General features: G+C 46.1%; 1 non-coding gene across 1 annotated transcript; it reads right to left on the reverse strand.

The window, feature by feature from the left end:
- Positions 1-8,665: 8,665 nt before the first annotated feature.
- On the reverse strand, positions 8,666-8,852 carry LOC118945570. Its single transcript, XR_005040686.1, has one exon. It is a non-coding gene; the product is annotated as a U2 spliceosomal RNA (small nuclear RNA).
- Positions 8,853-23,666: the final 14,814 nt, after the last annotated feature.

Here is a 23,666-nt window from a genome sequence, read left to right on the forward strand (position 1 = left end):
TGTAATCCATCTGGTTATACAGAGACCTTTCCCCAACAACATAAGCTGGTGAAAATCAACTCAACTAATAATAAAAAACAATTCTAACAAATTCAAACCAATGCCAACCAAAATATATATACCAAAAAGCAGTGAACAATTCCCTCTCCTACAAAACCAACTTGCCTGCAAAAACTTCAATCACTGACCCTGCTTAGCTTCCAAGATCAGATGAGATCGCATACCAGGCTAGCAGACCACCTCCTTACCCAGGACAAAATAAAATAACTGCGAAACAGAACAACAATAATACACTTAACCAAATAACTCCATCCTATGATTGCCTCTCCGATCAAATGCAGCAACTGTCATAGAAAATACACACAGAACAGATGATTAATATTACTATTATTTAAGTGACGTGACATTTCCCTTTAAAACAGCTCATTTATATTTGTACAACATTTATACACATAAAAACAGCATTTGAATATTACATTTAAATTGTTAGTCTATGTTAAAAAGAATAGAAACAACCATGAATAAATGTATTTTTTCTTGTAAAACATCCAATCTGTAAAAGCCATTTCAATTGTGTACAAATGTTTTAACAAAAGTAAAACCATGTTTAAAAACAAACTTTGTTTAAAAAAGTGCTATTCCCATTTCAATAACCGTCCTGTCCTTCGGGGCCCAGAGGAGATCCCTCCCCTAGGCGTTGCAGCGCTGTCAGGCCGGGTGTTGTGGGGAACCCTTCGCCTTGGGTTGAGGCCCCCTTCTGTACCACTCCAGGTCTACTGTGGCTACCATGGCCACTGCCTGGGGGGTGGACATGACTCGTTTTGCTACCAGCAGGTTGTGGGAGGACCACAGTGCTTCCTTCTACAGGCCCCTGGCAGCTCTGCACTCCCAGAGCAAGTGCCTCACCGACTCCTCTTGGCCGCAGCCTGGTCGGGTGTCCTCTCCATGCCCCGGGACTGCATAACGTCCCTGACCTAGAGGATCTCGTGGGTGACAATCCAGGACAAGTCCCGTTGACGGTTCAGCAGAGCCAGATGGGCCACGTTGCGCCAAACCGCTGTGGGCTCGCCTGTAGCAAGCCCGTGCACTGGACACACTGGTTCCCGCTCCTGCAAAAGAGAGAGAAGAGCACGATGTATAGCTCAAACGGTTACTGCCTTTTTTTGCAGTTAAAAATGTCTTAACTTCTGGAGCTGGGTATAGTGTGCAGGGAGAAGGAAAGAGACTGGGGCTCGCAGGTCGACTGGGATCAGCCTCAGGGTTCTGAGGTAAGATCCCAGCCAGAACTGCGTGAGGGCCTGGGTCTTGTTGTTGACCGGGGAGGTGGCAAGTGTCAGATGTAACGCTGTGTAGTGGTTGCCCAGGAACAAGTAGAGGTCAGGCAAGCCTTTCCCCCCCTTGGACCTGGGCTTCTTGACCACCTCCCTCTCAGCCTCTCCCACTTGCTTCCCCACAGGAAGTAAAACTGCATCTGTTCCAGTGCTAAAAGAGTTCTTCGTGGGGGGATAAAAACAGAACTGATTAAAAATCGAGTTTGTCTTACTGTCCCCAGGATCCCACTCCATTTGCCGCTTCCTCCTCCCTCCCTGTCAAACTTTCCCCCAGTACCCTTATGTAGGTCATTTTAACAGTCAGTGGTAGTCTGTTTAAGTCTGGGTCTGCCCATGGTTCGAAAAAATGGGCCTATGTTTTGTCTCTGTACAGTCTCGCCCCAGAGGCTCGTCCGTACCAGTCTGTTCTGTCCAGGGTCCTGTCGACAGATAAAAGGTTGACGACGTCCATGTAAAAAAACACACTGGGCGGTCATCCTCCCCACTCCCCGGGATACCCACCCCACTCATCCGTTGGTCCCTTCTCAAGACCTGTGCCAGTGGTTCGATGCAGGCCACAAACAGAAGAGGAGATAACAGACAGCCCTGATAGACGTCGCAGTGTACTCCCAGTACCTTGAAGAGGTACTGGTGCGAGGCTCGATCAAAATCTAAATTTAGGACTACAAGCCGCAAGTTTCTGTCTCTCGCATAACAGATGGCATCTCGGATCAGTATCAGGCTGTCCGTGATCTTCCTTCGGCACAGGTTTGGTCCGGGTGGATCACCTTCCCTAAAACAGAAGACTGAGTGTTAGAACCTTAGTAAAAAGTTTACAGTCAAAATTTAAAAGGGTAATCGGTCTCCAGGTTGTCTTGTGTAAAATAGTCACAATCCCTACTCTAAAACTGTCAGGTAGTTTGTCAAGTTGTTCAAAGTCAGTAAAGACAGAAGTTTGTCGGCTAAGACATCCCAAAAGTTCAGATAAAACTCCAAGGTGAGGCTGTCCTCCCCTGGTGACTTGCCCCTCTTAAGATGTTTCTGTCCTTTACCAATTTCTGTCATTGTCAGGTGTTGAGTAAGGTCCTGTCAATGTATGTTAAAATGGTTTCCTCACACAAATATTTTACTCCAAACAGTTCCCCATAAGCATCCTCGACTACTTCTTGTATTCCCTCTATCTGTTTTTAAAACCCATCTTTGTTTTTAATCCTGTCATTGTCCTACCCTTTCTAACTATTTTCTTAAAGTGTCTCGTACACTTCTCCCCTTCTAATTCCCTCTCCTTACTTCTTAAAATAACCCACTACTTTTCTGTTTTGCTAAAAATGCCATTTCCTTCTTTAATTTCATGGTTAAAATTTAAAATCAAAGACATCAGATGATTTAAAAGGTTCTATTAAAACTCTCAGCAAAAAAAACAAACCACCACAAATACTCAAAACAAGGCATTTAAATCACAAAACAAACGGAAACCCAAAATTATAACCCAGGGAGCATCGTCCCTTCCTTAGGCGGCCCGCTAGGACATGGGCTGCCACCTTGTAGTCTGCGCACAATAGCGTAATGGGCCTGTAGTTCCCTAGGTTATACTTTCCCCTTTCTTGAAAAGCAGTGTCAAGACCCCAGAACCCTTGATACACTCCTTTTTTTCCCGAAAGAAAATCTCTGCCCAAAATTTTCCAAAAGGTAACATAAAACTCCAGAGGATGCCTATCGTAACCTGGAACCTTGTCGGTTGGTAAAACCCACAAAGCAGCTTCAACCTCCGCAAGCTCGAAAGGGTGGTCAAGATCAGAGGCTGCCTCCGGGGGAACCTTTTCCCTCAAAAACCCTAAGAAGAAATGTTCTGTTGAACAATCTATGTCCTTCTCCCTAAAATATTATTGGTAGGAGGACGCTGCTTCTACCATGCCCTTGGGGTCAGAAACCATTCCCCCCTTCTGTTTGCAGCTGAGCAATACCTGCTTTGGCATGGTCAACTTTAACCTGTTTTAAAAAATATGAGCTGCTAGCCTCCCCAAACTCGAACTTGTCTGTTTGACACCTAAAGAGAAAGTCCCTGGCCTTCCCCTGAAAAAACAGCCTCAACTTACTTTTTAAAACCTCCATCCTCTCCACATCACTCCCCTCACCCTTGTTCTCAGCTGACACCAAGGCAACCAGCTCCCCCTGAAGCCGTTGAAAAACCTCCCTTTCTGTACGGGCCGTAGCGACACAATGCGAAATGGCCAGGGTGCGCACATTGCGCTTTACACACCCCCACCATTCGACTAGGGAACCAAAAAATGGCTTGAGGTCACCCAATATCTCATAATGGGATTTAAAAGCCTCCCTAAAAGAAAGATATGCCAAAATGTGGCAGTTTAATTCCCAAAAACCTCTGCCAAAAATTGGCACTTCTACCGAGAACACTACCTGGGCTGTAAAAACGGTGACTTGCGAGACTGGCACAGATGGTTAAAAAAAAAAAAAAAAAAAAAATCTATAAGACTACGGGAACCCCTTGAGATTTCCCATGTCATACCCTCCTCCCCATTGGGGTCACTGACTCTGAAATAGTCCCTAAAAGAAAAAAATGTAACCACAGAAACCAAATAGGGTAGGCTAAAGTCTCCAGTGCTTTCGAAGGAGTCAATGAAATCCCCGCCCAAAACCACAGTTCTGTTAGTAACGCCAACATCTAGCAGGAACAAAAAAATATATATTCTACCTCGAGGTTCAGCAGGTGCCCACTCCAGTCTGCATCAACTACTAAAACACTCCCCTGTATGACAGAAAAAGAACCCACCAAACAAAATCCCCACCCCAGAAGAGTGCACCCTCCCAACCCCCATCTGGACTCTCCCTTCATCCACCCCCTTGAAAAAACAAACATCCCCCATGTCCCTTAAGCATGTATTGTTTTAGGCCAATTCTGACCTTTGAAGCTACCGTCCTCTCATCGATGGAAATGTTCTGGGCAGGCTGAAAATAGGTTTTGCAGGCCTCAACGATGCTAGGGTAGAGGTTTTATTTTGCAGAGCCTATCAAACCTTGCTGTGCCTCTCTTCTTCTCGGTCACTGATATGAAGCGCCTGTGAGATTGTCAGAAACCTTTTGCATGATATGACATGACAGTGGAGGGGAAAGGCAGTTGATAGAGGGGTACGGTTTTCCAGTAGTCTTTCAGGGTTTTTAGCTTCACAAGATCCATGTAAATGACCATTGACAAACATCTGACATGGAAATGGGCTTCCATCCCTCTTTCTTTCTTGCCTGCTTCTTAGCACCATACTTATTTGTGTTCGACACCAGGGAATCAACAACTGCCGAGGTGAAAAACAGCTGAAAAAGTTGCATGGGACTGTACTTGGAGGTTATATCCAGCTGAGGTCCCGATGGCCTTTTCGGTCTGAATACTGGAGGTGTAGGCAACACATCCTCCTCCAGCACAGAGTGCCAATGACCCTTCTCCTCTCTGATTGCAGGTTTAGCTCTTCTTCTTCTCAATCAGAATCGGAGGGACTGTGAAATAAAGACACAGAAACACAGATTATATACAGAGTAGGGAACATAAATCACTAAGGTGAGGTTCTGTTCCGTTCCATGTTTAGATAAAACACATCTAATATTTACAGACAGACACACACCCACAATGTAGAGCCATGTGGAGCCACTTCAAACATTTCATTACTGAATATATAAACATATGTCAAATAAAATAAAATATCTCCAACTCAAATGAATAATATTTGATATTAATTTCAAACAATGGCATGAGAATTACTTATCAATCGAGAATTGCATCTTCTCCATACAGAAATATCTCCTGAAATTGGGAGTCCAAACTTGTCTCACAATCTGATACATCTTCTTATAACTCTGGGTCACTTTCTATCAATCTCGTAAATAATATCATGTAGATCTGTATACCTGGATTTTGCCTTTGATTTTCCAGATTTACTCGCCATAATTCTTTCAATAAAATAGCAGAAAATGTTCTCGACTCAATACTGCTTCGACAAGGTGTCTCCTTCGGGTAGAAATTTCCATGGCGAATGGCTGTGTTACGCTCGACTTTCGTTCAAGAGCTGGTCTTGCCGGATATAAACATTAGATATTGCCGTTTACCTCAGCTCATTGGCTATCTACCAAGCTAGATTTCAAGACGTTCAGTGGTGATTGGGCAGAAATACAGTCATTCAAAGAAGCACTGGTGATATCATTGGTGCGCAGGAGGTCATTGTTTGGTGTGTTCAAATCAGTTCCTTTCGGTCAATACGCCCCGTAAAAAGAACCATCATGTATGGTTATGTTACTAACAAACAGAGGATTACAATGAAACCAACCCTGACTAGATAAACGTAAATGTAGTGTGAGTAATTGCATCAAACGTTTCGTTGAAAGGTGAAGGATACAGAATTCATGACTCAAGCCGTTTACAAAATGTATCGTGTTATGCTGTAAAAATGGATTTAATCGAACAAAACAACCATTTATTGTGAAGATTGGACCTTTTGTATTGCCAAAAGAAGATCTTCAAAGGTAATTTATTATTTTATTGCTATTTCTGACTTTTGTGGCGCTAATGCTTGGTTGGAAAATGCTAGTAATATGTGTGTGTGGCGCGCTGTTGTCAGATTATTGTAAGGATTGCTTTCGCCGAAAAGCATTTTTAAAATCTGACACTGCGGTTGGATTAAGAGGAAGCTTTTAAATGATGTTAGATACATGTATTTACAAGAATGTTTAATATTACGAATTGTGCATTTAGTATCTTTGCGATATGCTATTTCACTGGATGTTAGCCTATGTGGGACGCTAACGTCCCGCATAGCCTAGAGAGGTTAAATAAACCTCTTGTAAAAAGAGAACCTGGAAGGAGACACAGGAAAGGTACTGAAACACCCCTTTCTTCCCCATATCCCTTAACCTGTAGTGAAGCCCAGCCCGTGAACGGGACCGTTATCATCATCTGACACTAATTAGCATAACGCAACGGACACAAATCTTCCTAGAAAATATTCCTATTCATGAAAATCACAAGTGAAATATATTGGAACACAGCTTAGCCTTTTTGTTAATCACCCTGTCAGCTCAGATTTTCTATATGCTTTACAGCCAACGCTAGACAAGCATTTGTGTAAGTTTATCATAGCCTAGCATAGCATTATGCCTTGCTAGCAGCAGGCAAACTTGTCACGGAAATTAGAAAAGCAATGAAATTAAATCGTTTACCTTTGATGAACTTCGGATGTTTTCACTCACGAGACTCCCAGGTAGACAGCCAAAGTTCATTTTTCCCAAAATATTATTTTTGTAGGCGAAATAGCTCCGTTTGTTCTTCACGTTTGGCTGAAAAAATTGCGGTCACCACAACGCCGAAAAATATTCCAAATTAGCTACATAATATTGACAGGAACATGGCAAACGTTGTTTAGAATCCATCCTCAAGGTGTTTTTCTAATATCTATTCGATAATATATCAGTCGGGACAATTCGTTTTTCACTCTGACCGATTGGAGTAATGGCTACCTCTGTATTTTACGCGAGAATCTCTCTCGGAGCCACCATGTGACCACTTACGCAATGTGGCTGCCTACAGCTATTCTTCAACAGAAATGCGTAAAACTACGTCACAATGCTGAAGACACCTTGAGGAATACGTAGAAAGCGTAAGCTTGTTGATGGTACATTCACAGCTGATTAGGGAGTCATTGGAACGCAGCACTTTCAAAACCTGGGGCACTTCCGGATTGGATTTTTCTCAGGCTTTCGCCTGCAACATCAGTTCTGTTATACACAGACAATATCTTTACAGTTTTGGAAACGTTAGTGTTTTCTATCCAAAGCTGTCAGTTATATGCATATTTTCCTGACAAAATATCCCATTTTAAAACGGGAACGTTTTTTTTTTCCAAAAATAAATACTGCCCCCTAACACAAAGGTTAATCCCTTACATTCACTGTTACTACTGTAAAAAGGGCCATACAAAGGAAGGAACTAAACAAGATCACCCAGGGTCTCAATGCAGTCTGTCAGACAGGAGCCACCCCCATCCCAAAGCCATTCACCCCTTCCAGGTAACTGTTCGGCAGGGCTGGAAAAGGAGTCCACACAGGTTGGTACCTGTCCACAGACCTGCGATGCTTGCACAGGACTGGAAGAGTGGTCTCCCCCGGACAGTACCTGTGCACAGTCCATTGAAGCCTCCTCAGGATTGGTGTCCATCTCCGAGGTGCCTGTCCCAGGAAGCGCAGGAACCAAACAGAACCCCTGGACCTGATCCCCAGACCACCCCCATCGAGGCTTCATAGACCACCAGTGCAAGAAACTTCAAAACAACTAGATCCTGGGTCTCAGCCCCCACATCTGACCCTTCATCCCCGGTATCAGGGTTCAGCACTGTAAACCGGTTGGAGATGGCCACCAATGGCCTCCTGTGCTTTCCACCACCACCCGGTCAGTGACCCTCCTCTTCTTCCTTTTCCCCTTGTACACCATCCCGGACTCTCTATTGTCCTAAGATACCTATCCAGTCGACCCACTAGCCGAAGACGACCTCATCTTTCACGAAATGGTTCAGGTAGCCGAGTCGTCTGACATTTCACTCAGCAGACTATCCTCCCAGGCTCCAGTCAGCAGCTCCATCTCCTCAAGTCCCCTTCGGACCTCCTTTACTGCAGCTTCCCCTGGGGCTTTCGCCACCTCCGCTGCTGCCACTCAAATTTCCTTAAGAACTTCCTCTATTGGCCGGAGAGGAGAGCCCGCAGCACCTTCCTCGAGGCCATCACCGGCTGCCTCCGCATAGGTCCATTGTCTATTTGGGCAGTCTTTTAAACAAGTGGCCCTGCTTCCCACAGCCATTGCAGACTTGCGCCTTGACCTGGTTTCTGCACTTCAGCAGTTTGCACCCCGTGGCCAAATGACCAAAGCTACGGCAGTGTCTGAATTAAACAGGTAACCCCGGTCCGCTCCAATGGAGAAATAGGCTGGTGGGTGAACCAACTTATGGACACCTTCCGGATCCCTGTTCAGTCCGACACGGAACTGTCTCCTCCCTGACCAGATCCCGTAGGTACCGTACCCCAGGACTCACTTTCCCAAACCGGCATAGGAAAGCCCCGAATCTGTCATCTCCCACATAGGGATTGTAAATGTGCACGGTGATGATCTTTAAATCCAACCGGCACAAGGGAAAAACCTGAATGGCTGCCTTCTCTTTGCAGGGGAATGGCTGGAAACGGGGGTTCCCATGAAGGGCGCTTCGCCCTTCTTTCAGTGTGAATGTTTCTTATTTTTTTCTCTTTCCTTCTTCTTCTGCTAGCTTTTCACATAGCTTTTTGTATTTTTCCCCTTGACAATGGGAGAAAAGTGTTGCACCCTTCCCAGAGGAACTGCAATACCGGGTCGATGCGTGGAGTGGACGGAGCAAGCCCCATTTCCGACTCCCTGTTAGAAAAATCCATTTAATATGTAGTCCCCCGATGGGGGACGTATCAGATATTAAACTGTTGAAGAGTTTTTATTTTTATTTTTTATTATTGATTACAATCAATGCCATTGATACAATACAAAATTATAGTTATCATTCATTCTCCATCCATTGCATTTATAAATGACCAAATAACACACCAAACATAACCTCAGGGGAGCATCTTCCCTCCCCGTCATACCTAACCACTACCTTTCCCTATCACCCCAACCCTAATCTATCCCCTTAAACCATCTAAATCAATCCCAGCCCAAAACCCCCCTTCCACCTCTCCCGGGCAGCATGCTGCCCCCACTTCCTCTCCTCCCTCTTCATCCTCCACCTCAAATCTCCTTCCACCCTCCTCACTATTCCTTCCACCCCCAATGTCTCCCTGTCTTAACCATGTTCTGACTGGCTTCCCACAGTCCCCATTTAAAGAGACTCATAAGAAGCCAGAGCCGAAACCTGTCCCTATCCGTCCCTGTCGCTCTTCCTCGACCTCTCTAACTTTGCCCACATCAATACAAAATCCCCTCTTACCATTCCTAACAGCACCCGTGAACTATTCCATACTCCTCCGGCAAAGGCACAGTCCCAAAAGGCATGGCACACAGTCTCCTCCCTGCCACAAGAGGATCTTGGACAGGTGGGCGGTCGCGCCAAACTATGCAGATAGAATGTACAGGCAAGCATTTGTGGAGGCTCAACCAATTCAGCTCCTTGAGCCTGTTGTCCAGGCCCCGCGCCTGCACTCCCTCCCAGACCACTGCCGGGACTCCCTGCCTGTCTGACCTCCTCATACAGGTGCCTGTGATCTAAACCTACTCGGGCAACTTCAACCTCGGGTTGAGCACGCAGCCACTTGGCTGCATGGCCAAAGTGCCACGGCAGCTGTTCCGCCCGAGGACCCGTGTTAGACCACACCATTACGCTTCTCGCCTGATACGAGAAGAACAGCCGCAGGAGGTAGCCGGACGGGTGTATCACTGGATGAGCAAGCTCCGTCAACAAGAACGAAACAAAAATTGCATCCAACTTGAGGGGGAAATGTGGTATCCCCCTACCTCCCTCCCCGATGGGACAGAGCATGCGAGCCCTGGCGACCCACTCGTACCTGCCACCCCACATGAACTGAAACACGAGCCTCACTAGAGGCCTCCTCAGACAAGCAGGCAATGGGTAGATGTACGCCAAGTACAAAAGAGATGGCAATACATCCACCTTTAGGACCAGGACCTTGCCCATAAAAGACAAAGACCTAGCCTTCCCACATTGCCAGCTTCTTCTGTACCACTGCGATACCCATGTTCCAGTTCAGCGTCGCTGAGCCAGAGGTCTCAAAACTGACCCCGAGAATCCTCAGGGCCCCCTCACAGAGAGATAAGCCCCCGGGCACATCCGTCCTGCCGCGTCATCTTCCGAAAAATTTAACGGAAGACTTTGTGTGGTTCAGAACCGCCCCCGACGCTCGGGTGAAGTCCCCAATAATGGTAAGGGAATACCCCCCTAAAATTGACTAAAATGAATGGCAAAACATTGGCGTCCAATACCACCCAATGTGGCATTGATTCGTGTAAAGTTGATTGCAAATGCCATATGGCAAATGCCAGTTGTAACACTTCAAAAATACAACAGGTGGCGAGTGCGCTCCACCTTGGTTTTTCATATTGGAAATGCAACCCAAGTCAACATCAAAAAACAACATTTTGAAAAAAAGATTTTTTTGTCAAACTTATCACCCCTTAAAAAAGTGCTGTCTGGACCGTTTTTCAAAATTCTTTCGATTTTTTTGTCAATGTGTAAGAACTGTATGAATATAATTTTGTCCAATTTTATTATAATTTAAAAAAAATAATAATAATGTTTTACTCGTTGTGTTGATTTCATCATGTCCATTTGGTGATGTTTTTTCACTATAGAATCATATTGCAAGTGCACGTGCATTTGCAATATGTTTCAATGGGCATGTACCATCACGAATTTGGCATGGTCAAAAATCCTGCAGAAATGCAAAATTGACTGGCCTGATGAACACAGGATGGCCGGGCAGTGATAGTTGCTCCTTTCCATCACTCGTTGTGTTGATTTCATCATGTCCATTTGGTGATGTTTTTTCACTATAGAATCATATTGCAAATGCACGTGCATTGTTGTGCAACTGGTGATTGAAAATAGGCACGTGGTAACCCAAAAATAAAATTATGGTTGTAAATGCATTTACCGGTCATTCTGATATTAATGCCCGCTATGGGAACACAGGATGGCCGGGCAGTGATAGTTGTTCCTTTCCATCACTCGTTGTGTTGATTTCATTATGTCCATTTGTTTATGTTTTCTCACTTTTGCTAAGTCACTGTGCATTTGCAATATGGTTCAATGGGCATGTACCATCACGAATTTGTCATGCTATAAAAATCCTGCAAAAATGCAAAATTGACTGGCCTGATGAACACAGGATGGCCGGGCATTGATAGTGGGTCTTCTCCATCGCTCGTTGTGTTGATTTCATTATGTCCATTTGTTTATGTTTTCTCACTTTTGCAAAGTCACTGTGCGTTTGCAATATGGTTCAATGGGCAGGTACCATCACGAATTTGTCATGCTATAAAAATCCTGCAGGAATGTGAAATTGACTGGCCCGATGAACTCGGGATGGCTGGGCAGTGATTCTGGTTCATCTCAATCGCTCGTTAGGGTTGATTTCAGAATGTCACTTTGGTGATGGTACCTCACTGTTTAAACATATTGCAAATGGACAAGAGTCACCAGCAAGTCACCGTCCATCAGTCAATTAGATATCAATCTGACACCAAACTGATACAAACTGACACCAAACCCACTTTTTCCAACTCGTTTAGTAGCCAACTATCACATACTTCAGAGCTGGCCCAAAATTCACAACGCCTTCGGTTCAAACCATTAAAAAAAACATAAAACACGTAATTACGTTCTAGCTGCGGGTCCAATTCTTATGTTATGTGTAGGCCTAGCTGAGGCGACCCCGAATCCCAAGTTTCGGCTCGATAGGTAATTTGGTGTCCGAGCAAAACCCTAATTGGTGCTAAAAATCCACTTTTTTTCCATGACTTGCTACGGGGTCCTTGAATGAGCTATCGGACAGAAACATTGGGGTCCGTCTCTATGGGCCGAGCCGGTTTCAATGCACCTAGTCTTGCGTCTCTGAGACTTTTCTAAATGTCGTCATTTTTGTAATGGTCAAAATTAATTGAAGTCATTGCAAATGTACGAGGCTGTTTCTCGGTCCGAGAACCTTCTAGAGCCACCTAACTCACCACGCACTATCAACCTGAGGTCTACAACATGTTTCTAAAGTTTCGGAACTCTAGGTCTGACGGTTCTTTAAAAGTTCCAACAAGGTAACTAATGCAGGCAGTGTATGTCTCTACGCACCCCAATGGGTCCCTCCTTCCAAGCTGTGTGTGTGAGTGATTTAGTTTTCCTTTGACATTTTATGGGAAAAATGACTGATTTACAGTTCATGGGGGTTGCCTAATCACATATATGAAGTTTTGGACAGATCTGACTTTTTTAACCCTTCGAAACAGCCCCTGAGACACCAATTATGGTTGGCACAGGAAGCTATAAGTCAACACACATCCTCAATGGGGTATGCTTTTACAGAATCCTGAGTTTTAAGTCTTTACGTTAAGAACTGACTGATTTACACAGGGTTGAATGCACTATGTCTATCAAACTGGGGGGTAACTGGGGGGCAGGGTATGGGTATACACTTTTAGGGTGATTTTAACCACTTCCGGTTGGTCCAGGAAGCTTAGAATCAACACAGGTAGACCTCATAGTGGCCTGATGGACTGGTACCGAAGACAGGTTAATACGCATTCATAACCCATATAGGCTTCAGGTTGAATTTAGGAGTGCAGGCAATGTATTCCTATGGGGAGAGAAGTCAATGCAAACTGTTTGATGTAAACACCTTCTTTTAACTATTAAGGGTTAATGCCACACGGTCAAGGTTAGGCTTGCACGGATCGGGAGGACCTTAGGAACATTCCTGTGGTTGAATTGTGCTTCTCACCCTAACGGTTCTCTCACTGTCACCCAAAATCAAATGACATTGTGGGGCAGGCTTCATTTTGGGCCTACTGTTCTAATGGTCGCTGCGCTTAGACCGAGCGAGCTACGGTCAAGCGGGATATCTCGTTGAACTCGGCACGGCCTAGGGATTATGGTAATGCCATTGCCTGCTCTCTGTGTCTTTAAGCACCACACTTTGTCAACCCATCCTTCCTGTGTGTGTGTGAGGGAGCTTTTCTTTGAGATCTGTTGGGAGAAATGACTGATTTACAGTTCAGAAGGGTTACCTAGTCACACATATGAAGTTTTGGAGAGATGTGACTTTTTTAACCCTTCGAAACAGACAGTGTGACCCAATTAAAGGCACTTCCGGTTTGCACAGGAAGCTATAGGTAAACACATGTCTTGACTGAGGTAGCCTCTTACAGAATCCTGAGTTTTAAGTCTTTAAGTTAAGAATTGACTGATCTACACAGGGTTGAATGAAGTCATTTTCACATTTGCAGATTATGTACATCAAAATACTTTTTGGGTGAATTTAACCACTTCCGGTTGCTCCAGGAAGCTTAGAATCGACACAGGTAGACCTCATAGTGGCCTGATGGATTGGCATTGAAGACAGGTTCATAAGGCATTATTAAACCACATAGGCTCCAGGTTGAAATTAGGGGAGCAGGCAATGTATTCCTATGGGGAGAGATGTCATTGTAATCTGTGAGATCAAAAAACCCTGTTTTATTTTTAAGGGTTAATGCCACACGGTCAAGGTTAGGCTTGCATGGATCGGAAGGACCTTAGGAACATTCCTGTGGTTGAATTGTCCTTCTAAACCTAACGGTTCTCTCACTGTCACCCAAAAGCAAATGACGTTGTGGGGCAGGCTTCATTTTTGGCCTACTTTTCTCATGGTCGCTGCGCTCAGACCGAGCGAGCTACGGTCAAGCGGGATATGTCGTTGAATTCGGCACGGCCTAGAGATTACGGTGATGCCATTTGTTATTTTTTAGTGTTTATTTCAGCCTGTCTGTGTAAGTTTCTAGTTCAAATTGTGCTTCCTGAACAGCAGTAGTACAGTCTACAGCAGGACTTTGTTTATTTCACTTTTGTTTATTATCTACTTAATTTGCTTTGCCAATGTAAACATATGATTCCCATGCCAATAATGCCTAAATATTTTTTCCTACCTTCACAGACAACAACACAAGACAGTGAATGTTTAACACTTACAAATTAAGTGACAAACTAAATATAAACCTTAAAGAAAGCACAACACAAATAATTACTCAACTAGTTATTTAATAAAACAGAACAAACCTTTACATTATAAAGAATCACACCAAAATAGAAAATTTAACAGACAGTTAGACTAAATTACAAACATTTTACACTTCTAAAATTTAAACAAGCACACCAAAATTGAAAATCAAACCAAACAAAATCAGAACAGTGTAAATGTGAGAGTCTATAACAATCTACATGACTATTTGGAAGAGAAAGTCTTGTTGTTGGTCGGCTCCCCTTCCTTCGAGCTGCATCAGGGGTCCCCTCCTCTCTTTTGCACCTTCTCCTGCAGCTTTAACCTCCTTGAGGCAATGGCATTTTTTAGTCTGACTTTATTTGAGTTTAGTTGTTGCATCCCTTTTAATGTGACAATGGGGCAGTGGTGGGGCGACTTGAGCCTCACTTTAAGGGGTGAGACTAGCATGGGGCTGATGGCGACCACCATGCGGTGTGTGCAGATGCTCCGCTTCCTCTTTGGGGTAAGTTCCATCTCCACCTGAGGATTGGTCACCTTGGAAGGTGTCTCCTGACAGAGCAAACACAAGAAATTAGATATATCTCAGAATTCACACTTGACTGTTACATAGTTTACAAGTACATTTTGATAATCGAATGTGTCCTGTCAGAATAGCTGATCTTAATGGAGGTTGTCTGGCCATCTGTTCCTCATCTTCCTCCTCTTCCGAGTCCCCGGCGGACGTGCCAGACTCCTGGTACATCACCTTGGTCTCTTCAGGGGTGGTGCTCCCGTCGGAGAGGGAGGCATCCTCTCTCACCTTCTGCTTTCTTTCTCTTGAGGTGGAGGGCTGGTTCTCTGCGGCGACTGTGTTATCTTCCCCCTTCAGTGCAGCCTCAAAGAGTGCCCTGGTTTCATTTGCTTGGGTTGGATTTAAATTCATGGCATAATATTTGTCTGCCGTCTGGATGTTGTGGCACATGAAGTTGGCCACCCTTTCCCTGTCAACCTTTGGGAGCATGTTTTTTACCTGTAAACCACACACACACACACACACACACACACAAATATATGATATTATTGATATTACTTCAGACAACAATAGAATAGGATCTTACAATAATTAGATTCCTATCTAATCTGACCTACATGAGTGACAATGGAGGTCCTCAGGTCAGTGAACGAAGGACATTCGAGCAGACCCATCTCCTTCCACACCTCCCTCAGGTAGGCAGGCAGGTTCTTCATCTGAGTGTTTGTGGAATTGAAAAAGAAGTGCTGGGCCTTCTTTCCCCCTAAGAGACAGTGCTTGAATTTGAGGAAGTCGGAAAACCAACTGTACTCCTCCTTTGTCAGCGACATCTGGACCATGCCGTACTCCCGATGTGTTTTGTGTTCCCCCACCTAATAGAAATTGAACAGAGAAAAAACACAAAAAAACACATTACGCTCCTGCGACTGCAATTGTTTCCAAAGATAACCAACCAAGCAAACAAACAAATAAACACAGCCAGCTGTATTTCATAGACCTACATTGATCAGATACACCCCAGACTGGTCACATTTTGCCTCCTCCACCTCTTTCACCAACATGTTTTTATATAGGCCTGGTCTGTGGCCGTATATGGATGTAAAGTAGGCACACAGGTACCCATAAAACCGGTACTGATTCCTCTATGTCCTTGTTTCTTCCAATGTTTCTGTGAACATGAAAATAAAAAAGGCAGCTTCATAATCCCACTCCATAATGCATTCTATACATCTCTGACGTCTATAAGTGTGTAAAAACAGTGACATCACAGATTGAGAAAAACTTACTCAGCACTTGAGGGATTTTTGCCTTGGCAAGAGACTGGCACTCCAGCAGGCTCTTTTTGGACACCACCTTGCCTTCCTTGTTGTCCTTCACCTTTACCTGGTGAAGGGAAACTGGTCGTCTCATGGACTTGCTAATGCCCTTCATCAACCGGTTGATCCCCCTCCATTGGTTCACGGTCAGCCGGCAGCCAGGTGGAGGGGTCTCCTCAGAATATTTAAGAAATGCACCAATAGTCAAGGTGTAGTGGTTGACTGTGGTGATAGCCTTGTTCTTCTGGAGGAATTGAACCCATCTAAAAACACACACACACACACACACACACACACACACACACACACACACACACACACACACACACACACACACACACACACACAAATCATAAAATCAAATACTGTATTGTTGGTTAATGCTTGTGAGGCTAGAGAGAAGAAATAATTCTGCTTACTTCCTTATTTTGTCATGGTCTGTCAGGAAAATGAGAGAGGACTGGTAGGTCTCATTCTTCGCCATGTAGTTTAAAAATTGCGTCAACCTCTTGACCTTTTGAGGCACAATTTTCACTCAGCTTATAATTTGGATTAGGGCCCTCACAGGTCTTCCTGAATCCCTCGATAAACACACCTAATCAAAAAAACATAACATTTTAGACTATAATTACAATCTCATGAGAATACATTAATCAGCCAGGTGGTTTATCATATTCTTTTCAAACACAAACTCTTGTCACTATTTGAAGAAACAGTACTTACTCATAGCAGAGCCCGGGAAGATGTTTGCAGCTAGATCCGGACACTGTAGGCTCCTCTCTCTGGTCCCCTGAACCTGTAGCTTGGTCCTGCTCCTCTTGCTTTGTGTCTGTGTCTGACTCTGCCTGAAAGTTGAGGGCCTTATCCATGCCAATCCCCATCTGCCTTTTCAGCAGCTGGTACTTCTTCCTCACCCTTTGCAGATCAGAGATCAACTTCAGGTTGTCCTTTTTAATGGATTTGTTGGTCTCACTTCTTGTATGCAGTGCCTCATCCCTCTCTTGCACAGCTTTTTTCAGTCTCAGGATTGGTGCATGGCAGTGGCAGGAATCCTCTTTGCAGTCCACTTCTTCCTCTGCTTCTGTAGGTGAACATAACATTTCCTCCTCTTCTTTCCTTACAGTTTCCACAATATCTAAATCTGTCGCCATAGGGATGTCAGGAGTCGATGCCCTCAACACCTCCAGCCTCTCCATCGTCAGCCGTCTCCTAAGGTCCTCTAAAACCTGTCTCCTCTGTGCTCTGTTGAGCTCTGAGTGGGAGTCTATATGCCGGTCTAGTCTGCTAAGATGTGTGGAGCATCCTGACCCTGGACACTGCTCCTGCCTGACATTGACGCGGCCTGACTGCCACTTACAGAGGAGTACCCTCTCCTCACTGTTCCTCACATGGTGTACATACCTAAGGTGCTGACTGAAGCCAATCACAACCTTATAGCATATTGGACATGAGTGCACTGGAGCCATCTATACAGTTCTATACTATTCTATTCTATTCTATTGAAAAGGGAAATAATAGTAAATAAAAAAACTTAACACAGTCCCTTAAGCAATAAAGAAAGTACAGTGCTTCTGGCTGCTTAATTGATACTCATAAATATACATGAAACCACTCCTCACCACTCTAGAATGCTCATCTCCTTGTCAGCTCAAAGTGAAATGCAGCCTATTAGAAAAAAATCACTCTTCTCATTTTAAACACTCCCCAAACTCCTCCCTCTCTCTCTGTCAGCACATGATCAAACTCTGTTTTTCCATTTGAGAATGCTCAGGATGAGGCCCCTACTCTGCTTGTAGTCAAATACATTATATTATAGAAAATACTCCCCAAACTACTATATTGTCATCTCATAGTCAAATTCTCTATTTTCCCATTAAAAACAATCACATTGATGAGACTACTTATTTTAAATGGCCCCTATGCTCAGACCAAGTGAGCTACATGAGATTACTTTTTTGCACGGTCCCTGCGGTCACCGGTCAGACCGAGTGAGCTACATGAGATTACTTTACAAAGCCTGCTACATGAGACTACTTTTTTGCATGCTCACTGTGGTCAGACCAAGCGAGCTACAGTCAAGTGGGGTGTCTTGTTGAACTCGGCACGGCCTAGGGATTATGGTAATGCCATTGACTGCTCTCTGTGTCTTTAAGCACCGCACTTTATCACTCCATCCTTGCTGTGTGTGTGTGTCTGTGTGTGTGTGTGTGTGTGTGTGAGAGAGAGCTTTTCTTTGACATATGTTGGGAGAAATGACTGATTTACAGTTCAGTTACCTAGTCACAAATATGAAGTTTTAAAAATGTGACTTTTTTAACCCTTCAAAACAGACAGTGTGACCCAATTAAAGGCACTTCCGGTTGGTACTCGGCACAGTCTGGAGACTTTGGTGATGCCCTTTTTTGTGTTGATTTCAGAATGTCATTTTGGTGATGGTCCCTCTCCGTTTAAACATATTGCAAATGTACAAAAGTCAACTAGCAAGTCAGTGTCCATCAGTCAATTAGATGTCATTCTGACACCAAACTGATATCAATTGACACTAAACCCACTTTTTCCAACTCATTTAGAAGTCAACAATCACATGTCAGAGCAGGCCCATAATTCACAGCGCCTTCAGTTTAAAACATAATAAAAAGGTAAAACAAATAGTTACGTTCTAGCTGCGGGTCCAGTTCGGACATTATGTGAGGCGACCCCGAATCCCGAGTTTCGGCTCGATAGGTCCTTCGGTGCCCGAGTAAAACCCTAATTGGTGCTGAAAATCCACTTTTTTCCATGCCTTGCTATGGGGTCCTTGAATGAGCTATCGGACAGAAACGTTGGGGTCCATCTCTATGGGCCGAGCCGGTTTCAATGCACCTAGTCTTGTGTCTCTGAGACTTTTCTAAATGTCGTCATTTTCGTAATGGTCAAAATGAATTGAAGTCATTGCAAATGTACGAGGCTGTTTCTCGGTCCGAGAACCTTCTAGAGCCCCCTAACTCACCACGCACTATCGACCGGAGGTCTAGAACAGGTTTCTAAAGTTTCGGAACTCTAGGTCTGACGGTTCTTTAAAAGTTCCAACAAGGTAACTAATGCAGGCAGTGTATGTCTCTACGCACCCCAATGGGTCCCTCCTTCCAAGCTGTGTGTGTGAGTGATTTAGTTTTCCTTTGAAATTTTATGGAAAAAATGACTGATTTACAGTTCATGGGGGTTGCCTAATCACACATATGAAGTTTTGGACAGATCTGACTTTTTTAACCCTTCGAAACAGCCCCTGAGACACCAATTATGGCACTTCAGGTAGACCTCATAGTGGCCTGATTTACTTTTACCGAAGACAGGTTCATACGGCATTCATAACCCATATAGGCTTCAGGTTGAATTTAGGGGTGCAGGCAATGTATTCCTATGGGGAGAGAAGTCAATTCAAACACCTTCTTATAACTGTTAAGGGTTAAGGCCACACGGTAAAGGTTAGGCTTGCAAAGATCGGGAGGACCTTAGGAACATTCCTGTGGTTGAATTGTCCTTCTAAACCTAACGGTTCCGCCGCTGTCACCCAAAATCAAATGACGTTGTGGGGCAGGCTTCATTTTGGGCCTACTTTTCTAATGGTCGCTGCGCTTAGACCGAGCGAGCTACGGTCAAGCGGGATATCTCGTTGAACTCGGCACGGCCTAGGGATTATGGAGGGAGATGGTGGACTGTCTGACGCCCCTGTGTGTCACAAATAGGCACTTTGTTATAAGAGGTGATTTTAACATAGATTTAGGGATAGGAGGGGATAGTAGTGCAGGCGCTACACCGGGCTAATGGCTTGCCAACTGGAACATGGTTATCGCAGTGGTAAAGAGGAAGCTAGCGATGTGGAGGGCTAGGTCTTTGTCCTTTATAGGCAAAGTTCTGGTCCTCAAGGTGGATGTATTGCCATCTCGTACATCTACCCATTGCCGGCTTGTCTGAGGAGGCCTCTAGTGAGGCTTGTGTTTCAGTTCATGTGGGGTGGCAGGTACGAGTGGGTCGCCAGGGCACGCATGCTTTCCCCCATTGGGGAGGGAAGTAGGGGGGGACACACTCCCTGTCTGACCTCCTCGTACAGGTGCCTGTGGTCTAAACCTACTCGGGCAACTTCAACCTCGGGATGCGCCCGCAACCACTTGGCCGCATGGCCAAAGTGCCACGGCAGCTGTTCCGCCTGAGGACCCGTGTTAGACCACACCATTATGCTTCTCGCCTGGTATGAGAAGAACACCTGCAGGAGGTAACCGTACGGGTGTATTACCGGATGAGCAAGCTCTGTCAACAAAAAGGAAACAAAAATTGAGTCCAGCTTGAGGGGGAAATGTGGTACCCCCCTATCTCCCTCCCCGATGGGACAGAGCATGCGTGCCCTGGCGACCCACTCGTACCTACCAACCGACATGAACTGAAACACAAGCCTCACTAGAGGCCTCCTCAGACAAGCCGGCAATGGGTAGATGTACGCCAAATACAAAAGAGATGGCAATACATCCACCTTTAGGACCAGGACCTTGCCCATAAAAGACAAAGACCTAGCCTTCCACATTGCTAGTTTCCTCTGTACCACTGCGATACCCATGTTCCAGTTCAGCGTCGCAGAGCCGGAGGTCTCAAAATGGACCCCGAGAATCCTCAGGGCCCCCTCACAGAGAGAACCCCCCAGGCACATCCGTCCTACCGCGCCATCTTCCAAAAAACTTAACGGAAGACTTTGCATGGTTCAGAACTGCCCCCGACGCTCGGGTGAAATCCCCAATGATGGCAAGGGACCTTGTCAGGCACGAGTCCTTGCATAGCAGCAAGGAAGTGTCGTCGGGGTACTGCGTCATCTTAACGCACAGCCCATCGCTTCCAGGGATCATCAAGCCCTCCACCCCTGTGTCCGCCCTAATAGCAGCCCCCAGAGGCTCCATGTACAGAACAAAGAGGAGTGCCGAGAGCGGGCACCCCTGCCTGACCCCAGACGAGAGGTCAAAAACGTCACCCAAGTGACCGTTTACGCTAACTCGACACCCCGCTCCGACATATAAAGTACGGATCCATCCTATATACTTCTCCCCAAATCCTAATCTACCTAACACCCTGAATAGAAAATATCTATTCACGCGATCAAAGGCTTTCGCCTGATCAAGCGCTGCTACCATTAAAGGCAGACCTCTATCTTCAACCCAAGCGATGGAGTCCCTGATCAACTGAAGGTTCCATCTAATAGAGCGTCCCTCTACCCCACACGTCTGATCCTCGTGGACGACGTAGGGAAGGGCTGTGCGCAACCGGTCCGCTAAGACCTTCGCAAGCAACTTGTAATCTACACACAGCATGGTCAATGGCCGCCAGTTGCCAAGGTCTGTTGCGTCCCCCTTCTTGTACAGAAGTGACAGCACACCAACAGCCATTGAACCCCCCGGGACACCCGTCTCGAGGATGGCCTTCAAGACTTCGAGTACCACCGGTCCAAGTATCCCCCAAAACTTGAGGTAAAACTCGGCCGGTATTCCATCCATCCCATGCACCTTCCCTTTTCCCATCCTCCTGAGGGCGCTCTCAACCTCTTCGAGGGAGATCTGGGCCTCCATCGCTTCTCTAACGTCCTCCGGCACTCGCCAGGACAGGTGTTCTAAATACACATTTCCCTGCTCTACATCTACATCCCTTTCTTTAAATAACCCTCGGAAATGGTCAGTTGTCACCCTGACCATTTCCTCTGGTTCACTCACTACACTCCCATTCTCTTTCCTAACCCCGTACATTACCTTCCTACTCTGTCTGCTCCTAACCGACTTAAAGAACATGGCGGAACAAGTCTCGTTGTGTTCTAAAAAGCCACTATGTGCACGCTCCAGGAAAGCTCGAGCCTTCTGCTCCTGCAGCTCCCTGAGCTGCACCTTCAGGGCTGTGGATCTCTCCCAGTCAATCGACCCGCCGAGGTTGCCTGCCTCATACTCAAGTACGAGCAACCTTTGGATACGATCCACCTCCCTCCTTTCCTCCCTTTTTTTCCTCTTACCATATCCTATAATAAAAGCCCTAATCCTTACCTTTACTATATCCTACCACTCAAACACCCCCTCACACAAGGGCCGGAGGCCTTCAAGCCTCCGAAACAACCCTGTGACGGCATTGACAAAGACTTGCTCACCCAGTAAATCCCGATCTAGTTTCCAGTACCCCCTACCGAAGAGGCAGACTGGCGACCCCACCTGTAGGAGCACCCCGTCATGGTCCGAAAAGAAGACAGGCAACAGCCGCCCAGACAACCGACCCAAAGACCTAGATACAAAAATACAGTCGAGCCTCCGCGCAACCCCCCTGGAGTTGCGCCATGTAGGACCGACCATTGCCGGAGTAGTGTGCAGGCCACCATCAACCAGACCATGGCAAGCCATTAGCCCGGTGATGGCACCTGCACTACTGTCCCCCGCTATCCCTAAATCTATATTAAAGTCACCTCCTATCACCAAGTGCCTATTTGTGACACACAGGGGTGTCACAGTCCACCATCTCCCTCCTGTCTGCCGCCACCTGTGGCCCGTATACCACCACTAATCTATATCTAATATCCCTAAAAGTGATATCCACCCCTAAAACCCTTCCCTGTATCACAACAAAAGTGCCCTCTACCTTTACCTCCCTATTTCCAAACAAAATCCCTACTCCTGTCGAGTGCACCCCTCCTATACTCCAAAATGACTCACCCGTGTCCCACTCCCTTCTAAATCTATTTACATCCCCTCGATCCCTCAGGTGAACCTCCTGTAAAAAACAAACATCAAAACCCACCCCTTCTAAGAAACTAAAAACCGCCCTCCCCTCAAATGGTCCTCCGTGCCCTATCGCGGCCCGGACCGGCCCCGCGCCATCCGCCGCCCCGGCTCCGTCGTGACGCCGGGCCCCACGGCCTACGCCGCGTCGCGAGCGCTCGACATTGAGTCCACCTTCCGGCTGTTTGTCACACTGGCGATAGAAAGGATCATTGTGGACATGACAAATCTGCAGGGGGTGAGAAAATACGGCGACGGCTGGCGACCCATGGACTCCACCGACCTGCGTGCCTACGTAGGGCTGCTGATCCTAGCTGGAGTCTACAGGTCCCGAGGCGAGGCACGCGGCCAGCCTGTGGGACGCCGAGAGCAGCAGGACCATGTTCCGCGCCACCATGCCGCTCAAGGTGTTTCACAAGTACTCGAGGCTGCTGCGAGACTCGCCACCGACAGACTGGCGGCCATAAGAGAGTTATGGGACCTGTGGGAGGAGCGGCTGCCGGCCCTCTACAACCCGGGGCCCGACGTGACAGTGGACGAACAACTGGTCCCGTTCAGAGGTACCGTCTATGTATCTGTGTATGTGCGTGTAGCATAGAGAGGTAGCACTAGTAGCGTGGGAAGTAGTAGCAATGGGCAGTAGTAGCAATCGGCAGTAGCGGCGGCGGCTGCGTGTAACATAAACGCAGTGCCCCCGCTTTAACGATGACGCTGCTAATCTCCCCTCCCTTCTCCCCACCGAAAGGACGCTGTCCTTTCCGACAGTACATTCCCAGCAAGCCGGCCAAATACGGCATCAAGTCGTGGGTGGCCTGCGACGCCAAGTTCAGCTACGCTTGGAAGATGCAAGTCTTGCAAGGCCCCGAGAAGAACCAGGGCGCCCGCGTCGTCCTCGATCTGACCGAGGGACTGCCGGGCGGTCACAACGTCACGTGTGACAATTTCTTCACCTCCTACGAACTGGGCCAGCGGCTCCTCACCA

The sequence above is a fragment of the Oncorhynchus mykiss genome, chromosome Y (genome assembly GCF_013265735.2).
Source record: "Oncorhynchus mykiss isolate Arlee chromosome Y, USDA_OmykA_1.1, whole genome shotgun sequence".
Lineage (NCBI taxonomy): Eukaryota > Metazoa > Chordata > Actinopteri > Salmoniformes > Salmonidae > Oncorhynchus > Oncorhynchus mykiss.